The 13,693-nt window shown below is 32.7% G+C and overlaps 1 long non-coding RNA gene across 1 annotated transcript; it reads left to right on the top strand.

Annotated features, from left to right (window-relative positions):
* Positions 1-5,610: 5,610 nt before the first annotated feature.
* On the top strand, positions 5,611-13,156 carry LOC129260594 (uncharacterized). Its single transcript, XR_008584571.2, has 4 exons — positions 5,611-5,665; positions 11,034-11,095; positions 11,878-11,952; positions 12,954-13,156. It is a non-coding gene; the product is annotated as an uncharacterized LOC129260594 (long non-coding RNA).
* Positions 13,157-13,693: the final 537 nt, after the last annotated feature.

Here is a 13,693-nt window from a genome sequence, read left to right as displayed (position 1 = left end):
AATGATAAACGAGCAGCTGCCCCATATGTTGTGTAATATAAAATGCATGAATTTCATTTTTTAATGGTTCCTGAAGACTTTTTTTTTTACTTTCTATTATCGGGTGTGAAATGATTTGTATATTGATATACAAAAGAAACAGTAAAAAAACATTTTTCAATTTTCTCTGAGAATCTGACATATTATCATTGATTTTTTTTTACCATTCGCTATGTAGGAATGCTGCTTGCATATGACGTCACAAATCAAATAATTAAAATTCTAATAACTTTTTCATTCTTTGGTGGATTTTTCTCAAACCTTCGTCAATTATTTTTATTACTTTTTCTGCTATTTTTACACTAAACTTTTTGTCAGGGTGAACTTCCCCTTGCACCATATGCGGTGTCTGTGATACGCGTACGGCCTTTTTTTATTGATAAAAACTGTCAAAAATTAAGTGGGCATGTGTTGCACTGTTTCCCATGACAGTATTCCGAAATTCAAGTAGGGTGGTATTAACTTATAATGATTTAAGAATATCAATAAAAAATCGATCAAACATAATAAGAGAGCAAATGCCCCAAGCCCAGCCATACCCCAAGGAAAAATAAGTGAGGGTGAGCGATCAGTAAGCGAGAGGGAAAGAGAGAGAGAAAGATAGATATATTATAAAAGAGGTAAGTTGATAATGAAAAGCAAATTAAAACATTTATGATGAATATAGGTTTGCCTAAGAACGGCCGAATATTGGGGTACCATTAGTTTAATATGCAGGTATCTTTAATTTATTTCATTTTCATTTTATTTCATTTATTTCCATATCATGCAACAAATGCAATGCATGCAGGGGTCCGTTGCAGAAAGAGTTGCGTTTAAACGTAAGCCAAAAAATCAATCGCAAGTCCCAAATGCGCGCTGTTGATTGGTTGAAAATGAAGTTGCGCATCACTTTTAGAGTTGCGATTGATTGCAACTCTTTCTGCAACGGGCCCCTGGTAACATAGTATGCAATATAAAACATTGTAAAGTATTAAAATTAAATAAAGAATGAGTTCGTAATGTACAATAGGTAGTTTATATATCAGGTTTGGTATGGAGTGGACTGCTAAAAAGCCAGACTTATAGGTTGCAGTCCCCTAGAATGTACATTTAAAGGACAGGTCTACCCCAACAAAAATTTATTTGAATAAAAAGAGAAAAATCCAACAAGCGTAACACTGAAAATTTCATCAAAATCGGATGTAAATAAGAAAGTTATGACATTTTAAAGTTTCGCTTAATAGTTATACACATCGCATCCCGGTCAATAGTAAATGAAGGAACTTATTTCATCACTCACTATTTCTTTTTTATTTTATTATATGAAATATGAATATTTTAATTTTCTCCTCATTTTTCTTTGACACACAGATTTATTTCTCCCTGAATATGTGGATTTACCATTGTTCAACATTCAATGGTTCAGTCAAGTTGGTCCTTTTTGTCAAATCTGTAAAACTTGAAATATTGTATAATTCAAACAATAAAAAAAAAAAATAGTGAGTGAGTGAGTGGATGGGGGCATCATCGATTCTTTCGTTTGCATGTGACTAAATTATGCATATAATTATTTTGTGAAAAATGAGCGAAACTTCAAAATGTCATAACTTTCTTATTTTACATCTGATTTTGACAGAAATTTTCAGCATTAATGCTTGTCTGATTTCTCTCTATTGATTTAAATCAATATTTTCTGAGGTGGACTTGACCTTTAGAAATATTGCTTTTAATATAAAGCGAAAGGACAATAAAAGGATAACACACAACACAGAATAAACATTTGATAAGAGGAGAGAAAGGGGTGAAAAGGAGAAAGAGGAAGAAGAAACGCGAAAGAGGAGAAAAAATATGATATCATTCCCAACAGTCGGAAATGTTGGGGCCAATTTATCGCTTCATTTCCCTTTGTATGTTTTTTTTATTTATTTTTCTTGAAAACACATTAGGGAATATAAAAATAATGACGATGACGATGATTATGATGATAATAATGATGATGATGATGATGATGATGATGATGATGGTGATGATGATGATGATAGTAATAAGAATAATAACAACAAAAAAAAATAATAATAATAATAAAATGAGATCATGTAAATATTCTGTTTAATAGTGCAGTCTAGCAGGTTTAGTGAGAATTTACCGGTAGTTCTATATAGGTTTAGTATCAATTTCCGCTTAAGCGCCTACGAAGTTCGTCAATTATTCAGTTAGTGTATCTTTTACGTTTTACTTTCCAGTAATTCATTATTATGATAACAGTCAAGCTTTGATCATTCCACGAACTGAATTTTATATAATTGTGTTCGCCCGATGACAGGGAAGAGGAAAAAATCAATACATATATAATTATATATATATCTTCGATTTACACACAATGATAACAATAAGTTATAAAATTAGCTAATTTGGTATTTGGAAACCCACACTGAATTTACTTAGCCGACATAATACAAAATAACAATCATTTTCTCAATTCAGGATCCGGTAAAAAGAAGAGAATATCGAATCTATAAGTCACTTTTTATATAGATAATTTGTAGATTCGCTTGTGTCTTCGTTTTGTTTGGCGTTGAGATTCTGTTTTGACATTTTTTTTCTTTCCACTTTTTGCTGTCGAACTGTTTATTTTACCGATTTTTGTTGTCGAGTTTGCTTCATCCCGTGTGGAAATGCATTAATTTGGAATTGGAAGTGTAAATAGTCATATACGTATTTGATATTGGAAAATCGCGAGGTGCACTATACATAAGAATGAAAATATCATGCATGACATTATTAGGAAAATTTCTTTATTGTACTTAGTTTACCAAAACAACAGGAAATTTTGTTGAAATTATAGGATATCCCCCACCAAAACATTCATTTCACACCAAACACTGACGTCATACTATTCAAATGGGGGAAGAAAACTATAGTTCACCCTCACCCCCTTTACAATAGGGTCGCATCTTGGATTTTGTGACCCTGTAAATACCAGAAAAAATAATTTAAAAAAATTGTCAAGTTTTGAATAAAATATATTAAGGATTAAGAAAGTTATTTGAATTTTCAGTTTTTGATTTGTGACATTATAAATGAGAAGCCGCCCCATGTAAATTTTAATTTTCTAATAGTTCATGATGACAAAAAACAATATTCTTTTAGGAGCGGGTGTGAAATAGTTTGTCTTCTGTCGATATACTGAAGGTACAATAAACCCATTTTGAGTCATTAACATGACAAAATGGAGTAAACAAATAATAATCTTTAAAAATTACTTACAAAATAATTTCTTTTCTCTCGAGATCTACAAAACCTTTGTCACTTGGCGTGTCCCCTTTTTACCCACATTCCCACTTCCTTTTCCGAATCAACGTAACAAGAAAAAAAATAAAACCTAGATAGAATAAAAAGTAACTTAATGGATGCAGTGCGCGATCATGAATAATGAAGGAGTTTGTTTTATGATTGGATTCGCTGAAGTTTGCTCACATTTCTCTACTCTCTGCGATTCTATAAATTGCTGACATCTTCACGCGATGAGCCAATCTAACTATAACCGTGTTATACAGCCAGTTATGTTACTGTCTTGCCTGGACAAAGTGAGTTAACAAGATTCATCAAATTGCTACCTACCAACTGAATTGTGACAAAATTCGAATCTATCGCAACTTTTCGTTTTCTGCTTGGTCAACTGCTTGCATAAAAGATTGGCGGCATTGTGTCGAAATTTGTATTACTTTTAAGGAGTATTGAGTCGTTTCGGATCTACTATAACATCTCTTTTTGAAAATGAAAAATTTTTGCGTCTTATTTGCGTTCTTCGTCGTGATGGCCTTCGTGGGGAGGATATCGGCTGACAGGTTTACCAATGCATTGTGGGACAAAAGAGGTGTGTTTAAATCATATTTATTCAAGGGAGAGAGAGAGAAGTGTCTATCTTATTCATTATTCAGTATTTCCAAACTGTTTCAAATACTATAGCCATATTAGCTTTTCATCATTTGACAAACTAGAGAAAGATACAGAAATCCTTCTAGATGTTCATGGTTCGATAATTAGTTCTTTTAAATCTGTTTATGCTCTTGTCATATCTTGCCATTATTTTTTTTATTATACACGCGCATGGGGGAGGTATGCAATTAAGGAACAAGCCAAGACATTTATCAACATTTGTCATTTATTTCAATCCATGCGTTAAAGGTCAAGCCCATCCAAACAAAATTTGAGTAGAATATAAGGTTTATTTCAATATAAAGGATACAAATCAAGTGTACAAATTACTTTGATTTACAACCAAACTTACATGTAGTTGATCTGCAAAATAATGAATTCTGGATAAGATAAAGTAACAACCAGTTCATAAATTTTCAGTTGTTCAGTTTCAGTTGTAGGTTTTCCAAGTAAAGCAAGTTATATGCTTTGTTTCAATAGGCAGTCAAATATTTTTAATTCCCTAAAGATTTATTACGCAAATAGACAAGTTCCTACTAGTAAGGTTTTTATTATCATTTTCTTAGTGTTTGTATCTATTGTAATATGCAATGTTATTTGAAGCGATAAAATAAAAATAAATAAGTGAAGGAATGAGTTGTACGGTAAAGTAGAGTACGAGTGTTTGTGGAACTTTTTTTTTTCTCAAGGTTTGCCGTTATTGATAAAGAATTCTCTTCTTCTTCTTCTTTCCATTGAGTGCTAAATCCCTTTGTTTCCCCCAAAAATGAAAGTGATTTTATTATACTAGAGATTTTTTTTTAAATATAGATCCTCTTTCTTAAGGGTAAAGAACATCCCAAGAACATTTAGAAAGTCTACCATCTCTTCACAAGAAAAAAGATCATGTCTGAATATTGAAATAAACCTTATCTTGATAATTATTTAAACTTTTCCTTGTTTACTTCAAGTAAACAACGAAAAACTGAAAAAATGAAATAAAGTCCAATGAGTATTTAGAAGTCTGCAAATGCATGTATAGTACTTTTAATTTATCAACTGATTTTTTACTGCAAGCATGCATCTGCACAAAAGACTAGTTTAGTTTCCTCATTACCAAAATTAATTCCTTCCATCATTTAACTGTTCGTAATGTGTGTACCATCATTTAAATATAAAATATTTTTTTTGATAAGGGAAAGAGAACCGCCGGTTTTAAAGCCCTTTCTACTTTTATATTATATTTTCATGATTCGCTTATACCAATCTTCATAATGGACATTAAGAAAAAAAAGGTCTATATATTTTTTTTCAATGAACATTGATCTTCTCCGTTAATCTATATGCTTCATTCAAGGCTTAGTTAACTATAAATCTCCAATATCCAGCCAAAACTACAGTAAAATTGTGAAGGGAACCCATAATTTCTACATGTTCTATCGGAAGTGAGGTCCTTTAGAGCATCACTTACTCCTATTCAAAAATATATTCATAATTATTTGGATGAATTAACTACACTTATCTTTATTTGTTTGAAACAGTTAACTATTCAGAGCTATGTCGGGTGGCTGTATTACTCGCCATAGAAGTACATTTAGGGCATTCTATACCTTATTTGTTTTTGTGAAAGTAACTTTTATATTTTCCCTTTTGCGGATCTATTCAGATGGTTGCCAGTCATGTGCAAGTACGGAAGGTAGAAATAAGTGTCCAGCTATATGTGGTGGTAAGTATACACTGTCAGTATAATAGCCTACAATTAAGAAAAGTAACACATAATTTTAAAGGGGGAACATTTTGATAAAAGCAGGAAAGTAAAATGATGTGTTTGAGTAAACCCACTCAATGATAACAAAAACAACGAACTTTCAAGTATTATTTCGTGATAGTATTTGAGAGCTGTTTCCCCATATGTTGTATTCTTGTTGTTACGTTGAGACACTTTCTCCATCGATCTTCGAAGATTTACGCCAGAAAGCTCTGCTAATTTAGAGCTGTTTTGTTTCACTGAACATGTATCCTGACTTTGAACCACAAGGTTCGGGTTCCAGATCCCACCAAAGCACTAGCATCTTTTGGCAAGGCGTTTATCCACTTTTGCCTCTCTCCACCCAGGGGTAGTAATTGGGTGTCCGGTAAGAAGGAATTCCTTGAATGCTTAATCACCCATTAAGACTTACAGATTCCATGCTGTCTTCTTCTTCTTCTTCTTCATCTCCTTCTATTTCTTCTTTTTTTTTTCTTCTTCTTCTTCTTCTTCTTCTTCTTCTTCTTCTTCTTCTTCTTCTTCTCCTTCTGATTCTTCTTCTTCTTCTTCTCCTTCTTCTTCTTCTTATTATTATTAGAAGTAGGAGTAGTAGTAGTAGTAGTAGTAGTAGTAGTAGTAGTAGTAGTAGTAGTAGTAGTAGTAGTATCATTATCGTTGTCATCAATTAGTATGAATGTTATTGTTACAATCATCACAATTTTCAACATTATTATTATCATAATTATCTAAAAACTAAGTTATTTTGAAGGCTACATTTAATAAAATGATATGCTTATTAAACATAAAAAAATAACGAAAGGGTGTGTCCGATTTTGTACAAGATCTTCAAATTAAATTACAATTAAGTACAATTGCAAATAATACTTTTATGTTTTCAGTTTTGATTCATGTTCTGTTATCTATTCATCGTGTTTAATATGTTTCATCATGTTCATGTTTTGTATTATGTTTAGGGCTCTGTTATAGATTATTTTTTCAACTGAAGCCGACTACCCTCCTTATTTTTTTAAAGATTGCGATAGATAAAACACGAATAGAAAATAAATAATGATAAATGAATATAGAAAGTGTCACTTTATCAACCAGCAGGATCTACCCGTGTGAGAAAAAAAAACTTGACACCTCCCAACCCCCCCCCCCCCCAAAAAAAAAAAATTGATACCATATTTAGCAGGCTATTAATATATGGTATAATTCTGAAGTGATGTTAAAATTGGTGGAAAGGTATATCTTTAAAAGAATAGTGGGATAAAAGCATGCGTTTCATAAACAATTTATTAGAAGATCATGGACATATTTTAAGTAGAGAGGAATATGAAAGAAAGATATTTAATACATATTCAATTTCTGCATTATTATATTACTAGAAAATTATAATACAAAGTGAAATGGACCATTGTGCCCTGCATATTCTTTAAGCTTATTGAATGTTAAAAAAGGTTGCAGACATATATATCATGTCTCGTAGTTGGCGTGCTGATGGTGTATAATTAAAGGTAATTAAAATCAGTATTATTCCAGAGAATTGTTCCAGTGTACAGTAAATACAAACGTTCTTTACTTTCAGTACAGGCTTCTCAATATGATACATTATATGAATAAATTTTTCATTTTGTGGAAGAGAAGTTGGGGATATTGCACATTTCTTTTACACACTTAACGTGGCCAGATTGATTTAGAATCGCCTAGCTGATTTCTAGGTTATTAAACAACATATACTATTACATAAACGAAAGGCAAGCCAGCGTAATTGCCAATAAAATTTATAAAGTCGATAAAAATGGCTTAATTTTGAGAGATTATTGATCGTTTTGTAAGCTTTTGTTTCTTTTTACAAATCATTCTCAGTTAGTTACATTTATTGTTTATCCTGTTTATAATTTAAGTTTTGGAAAGAAATGTACTACAAGATTATTATTACCGGTTTGTACGATTTATTTATTTATTTATCTATTTTTATTGGTTTTATTTATTTTATACTGCAGGGTAGGCCTGTTCAGTTATGCAAAATTGCTTTCCAAAGGCTCCCTGCAGTTTAACAAACAAATCTACATCAATAGCAATTTTAATGTATACACAAAAACAATAAAGTAAAAACAGAATGTATTATACATATAGAGTAAAATCAACAATTATCATGGAATCATTACCATGATTACTTCTACATTAAGTTATTCAGTGTTATTACATGTATGACAGTCATAATTTTAGTGATTTCTGTTGAAGCCTTTTGGATGATGTTAATGGATTATTATTATTCATGCTATTTGTGTTGATATGTTGTAATTAAATTGTATGCAACTGTTTATGTATATGAAATTGATTTGTTGACAATTTAATGACCATTCGGTGGCTAATAAAAATATCTTTAAAGAAATGTATGTGGTATGCCTTCACGTTTGCATGAATGCAATGAATGAACCCCAGATGCCAATAATGTTATAACCCTACATTATTTAGTAAATATATATTTTTAATCCCTTTTCAATGAAATTAATTTGAGAATTGGCACTAAAAAGTGTTTATTAAACAATAATGATGTTAATTACTGAAAATGTGTTTTGAAATGGATTTTAATGCAACCCTTGTAGGATTATGACATAATTGACATCTGGATTCATTCATTGCAGCTATGCCTTATTTCGATTTGATACAAATCAAAATTTACATCACTGCAAAGAGTACCTCCTGACAGTGGCGTACCGTGGGTCACGCCATTGGGGGGGGGGGGCACCAGCAAAAATTTTGAGACACTTAGTGAGCGCGCGAAGCGCGCACATTGCCAGGTATACTGACCTAATAGAGACATTTTAAGGACAGTGCCATTAAACGGATATGCATTTACATCACTGCAAAGAGTACCTCCTGACAGTGGCGTACCGTGGGTCACGCCATTGGGGGGGGGCACCAGCAAAAATTTTGAGACACTTAGTGAGCGCGCGAAGCGCGCACATTGCCAGGTATACTGACCTAATAGAGACATTTTAAGGACAGTGCCATTAAACGGATTTGTATCTCATTGATCAAATAATGTGAGCGCGAAGCGCGAGCTGGAATTTTCTGATATTCAGACCTAAAAATGGACATTATAAGCTAATTTTTGTTGTCATGATACGTCCCTGTCTCGGTAAACAAACAGTTCGAGCGCGAAGCGCGAGCTGAAATTTTTTGTATATATTGACCCCAAACAGGGATATTTTAAGGACTATATTTTAGGAATCAATAAAGAGTACATATCTTACCATATAGTCATCTAATATGAGTGCCAAGCGCTGGCTGATTTTGTTAGAATTACATCTAAACACACTTGTAGTCTAAGCACTTGTAGTCATTGTAATCATGATTAACATACGCATCTCACTAATCAAATATTGCGAGCGCGAGCTGAAAACATAGGAAATTCGGACCTGAAGAGGGGCATTTTAAGGCTTGTTTGTAGGAATTCACGAATACCAAACGTATTTCTTTATTATGCGAGCGCGATGCACGAGCTGAAATTTTTGTATATATTGACTCCAAACAAGGGATATTTTAAGGACTATTTTTTAAGGAATCCAGTAAGAGCATACATATCTCACCATAGTCGTCTAATGCGAGTGCCAAGCGCTTGCTGATTTTGTTTGAATTGCATCTATTGACACAAGTCATGAAGCATTTTTTGTAGTCATTGAAATCATGATTATCATACCCATCTCACTAATCAAATATTGCGAGCGCGAAGAGCGAGCTGAAAATTTAATAAATTCAGACCTGAATAGGGCCATTCTAAGGCTTGTTTGTAGGAATTCACCAAGACCATACGTATTTCACTAACCAAATGATGCGAGCGCGAAGCGCGAGCTGAAAATTTTTGTATTCAGGTCAGAAAAAGGGTAATTTTAAGGACTGGTTTTAGTTAGAAATTCATGATGAGCAGACATATCTCACTAATCCATAATGCGAACATAAGCACGGACAGGAAATGTTTTATATTAGACCTTAAAATGGGGCAATCACTATAAGTAGTCATGAAAAAGAAGCATTATGTCACTACATAATTTATGTTTCATAATGTTATGAAAAAAATGTTTCTTATGTAATATACAGTAACATAACATAATTATAATATAATATAACATTATGAAGAACAATATTTTATTCTTTCCCATTGCGTTTCTTTTCCTTTATCCCTCTTTTCCCCGGTTTTTTTTGCCAACCGATGGGGGGGGGGGCACGTGCCCCCGCCACATGCCCCCCCCCCGTAGTTACGCCACTGCCTCCTGATCATCCAAGCGTAACACATACCACTTAAATATGGTATCAAATTATTAGCTAATGTAAGCAAGTCTCTGAAAGCTAATTTCTTTTTTTTAATGTTAATGAAAATTCACCTACTCAGTTTTATTGTATGATTGCTTTTTGTTCGCAATCAATATATTATGTCTTTGTAATTTACTTTTTATGTACATTTTAACCTGCCTTGAACCAGTATAGGTTCATGGACCTGGCTTCGCTTGTTACTCTTTCATTGTTTCACTTTGTTCATTTGTATGCTGCTTTTCTTTGAAATAAAGAAATGATCACAATAAAAAAAGGAGAACATACTCTTTCTGGCCATAATATAATAATCATAATTATGTCCATGACATGTTTTCCCATTTAATTTAGGATTTGTGAAGAGTCAAGTTTTTTTTTATACTACTCACACGGTATAAAAGGGTAGTATCCATTACGAAGCTAAAAATGAGAAAAGACAAAGCTAAAACCAAACAGATAGTAATGCGTCATCGTCTTTGAATGAATACATCCTTATGTGAGCCCTATTATTCTCATAGACTTTGTACCCCCTTCCCACTCCTCTCAGTTCATCATTACTTTGAATTATTTTTATCCTGTGGGTACGATCTTTAAAATAATTGGTTGATGCACATATATATTTCTATATATATGTGTTGCATGTTTACTTTGAATGCATTAACAAGTTGCTTTGCTATAACAATGCATTTGGCCAACTGTGAAATACCAGTCGCTAGTGGACGCATTGTTGTTTTTTGTGGATCTAATGAAAATCAAAATTCAAAAGAATATATGAATAATTAAGACATCAAATTTGGTGCTTATCTCATTAGATATTAAACCACCATGTCACTATTAGCACGAATGACCTTCTTCTGAACATGTGCAGAATGGACCTCCGAACTGGCTTATGCCGTGCTCGCATAAAAAATTCTGGGGAAAACAGTCATAGGCCTATATATGTATTCATGTATATAATGGTGTATGTATAATTATGTATGTAATATTATACATTTTAATGTTTCTTTATATTAATTCATTTCTGGTTTAGGTTTACCTGTTAAAAGGTCAAGAAGTCAAAACATGGATACTTTTGAGAGAGATCAGCTTATGGTAATGTAGATGTGTAACCAATTCCTTAATCAATATGACATTTGAACCTTTAGGTGAAAATAGTCACAGCTCAAAATTAATCATTGTTGGTGCTTTGCCTGCATGAGACTATCTATATATTTGAATTTAAGCCAGTCACAGTCTCAATATATATAGCAAAATTTGTAGAGACAACAATACTATTTATGTGTCCATTGATAGATACAAAACATGGTTATAAAATACCAACGACCGGTAAAACTTTTCAAAATTTGAGTTAAATGTGTGCCTGTTTCTAGAGAACATTGGATAAAAGTGAAAGGGGGAGGGGAATTGTATGTTTCTGAAACTTATCAACTCGTTTTTTTTTTGTATTTTCTCCCTAATTTTCATCTTGGTACAGTCTTAAGCAGGCCCATATTGAAATAATTGATTTAGAGTTGACACCTTGTTTTTGTTCTTTCTTTGGAAGAGGGGGGTTGTGAATAGGGATAATATAGGTCATGGGCGTGGACTAACCGGGGGTGCCACACCCCTTGAATTTCGAAATTCGTACTGCAGCCTGTGAGAGGGGTTCGTTTCCCAAAAAACAAAATTCTTACGTGATCACTGTGCATGCTTGCCCTTAAAATAAAACTCGTTATTTTGCTCACGCCTGCATTTATCCAGTAGGGTGTCCCCACGACCCCACCATTCCCACATATCTAAACCTTTCAAAACAGGGAAAACCAACCAATAATCCATACGTAATAATGGTAATATGTATTGGAAATAATAATCAAATATCTCCTTATCTATTGCAGCAAAGAGAACACCAGTGCGTCCTTGATAATCTCTTTCTTCTGATGTCAGAGGAGGAACAAGCCAGTATTATTGGGGTAAGTAGATGAACAATATTGTAAAGCATTTGAATGAGGGTGGGAGATGGGAGGAGCCCCCTATATCGTATCACAATAGACGACCAAACGAGTTCATATACTGTGATAACAAAATATTTCTAAAGGCATGACGGTAGAAATAGAAAGTGAAAATACTTGGTATATTAGCTGAAGATTTTGTCTATTAGTATTTTTTCAGAGAATTATTTTTTGCAACGGGTTCTTTTTCTTTAATATAGGACAAGTCTACCCCAACAAAAAGTTGATTTGAATAAAAAGAGAAAAATCCAACAGGCATAACACTGAAAACTTCATCAAAATTGGAAGTAAAATAAGAAAGTTACAACATTTTAAAGTTTCGCTTAATTTCACAAAAAGTCATATTCACACCTGGTCGGTATGCAAATGAGGAGACTGATGACGTCATCCGCTCACTATTTCTTTTGTATTTTATTATGTGAAATATGAAATATTCTTTTTTTCTCCTCATTGTAAAGTGAAACAACGATTAATTCCTCCCTGAACATGTGGAATTAGCATTATTTTAATACGATATAAATCAGTCAAGTTGGTCCTTATTGTCAAATCTGTAAACAATGTATAATTCAAACAATAAATAAAGTGAGTGAGGGACATCATCGACTGTCTCATTTGCATGTCACTGAGTTCTGCACATCACTGTTTTGTGTAAAATAGGCGAAACTTTAAAATGTCATAACTTTCTCATTTTACATCCGATTTTGATTAAATTTTCAGCGTTATGCTAGATTGATTTTTCTCTATTTATTCAAATCAACATTTTTCTGGGGTGGACTTGACCTTTTAATAATGTCATATTATTTGTCTATTTTTGAACAGTTTCACATTCTGTAAGACCTTGTCTAACACCATTTTTCATTGTTTTAAAGAGTTCCATCTCCTATGTCATTTTAAAAGAGTTTCATGTTCTTTGTGTTGCAGCTGAATATTTTTTTATTTCTTTTTGTCTTAATTTCAAACAGAAGTTGATGGAATATCTTTGATCATGGATCTTCGATAATAACGACTGAGCAGCTGTACTTCTGCGAGAAAAACCACCTTGATCTGTTTTATTAATCAAATGAAATTTTTATTTAGTTGGGTACTCCTGTCTGAAAATACTTATATCTTAATATAAAGAGTAAAATTCAACTAGTAAATCGCTGATAATTTCATCAAAATCTGATAACAAATAACGAAGATATTGAAATTTAAACTTTAGCAACATTTTGTGAAAATAGTTATGCGCGCTGTCATGAATGTTCATTACGGTGGCTGATGATGTCATGTCCTCACTTAACTTTTTCTTATGTTATTAATGATTACATGAAATATTAATCATTTTATATTTTCATACATGTGCGTATGACAGTGGTGTAATGAGCCAAAAATTGACGGGGCCAGACATATCGTATGGAGCAACATTTCTGAAAAACTGCGAGCGAGCGAAGCGAACTAGCAAAAGTGTTCAAAATTTTGATACAAAAATCAAATTATGTGAAATATTTTTACTTGATATTCAGAAGAGTATCATACCCCCTTTTCCTTTTTTTCCCTTATTTTTTTTTAAATCTAGGTTGTGCATTTTTTTTTTGGGGGGGGGGTAGGCGCATGGCCCCCAACACCCCCCAGATCTGTACTTTTTTTCGTTCAGTCTTGGTGAAAAAAAATTGAAGAAGTATAATTTCAAAATAAATACAAACGAATGAATGGATATATTGCG

Source organism: Lytechinus pictus, chromosome 5 (assembly GCF_037042905.1).
Source record: "Lytechinus pictus isolate F3 Inbred chromosome 5, Lp3.0, whole genome shotgun sequence".
NCBI lineage: Eukaryota > Metazoa > Echinodermata > Echinoidea > Temnopleuroida > Toxopneustidae > Lytechinus > Lytechinus pictus.
This window is presented reverse-complemented; position numbering and strand designations above follow the sequence as displayed.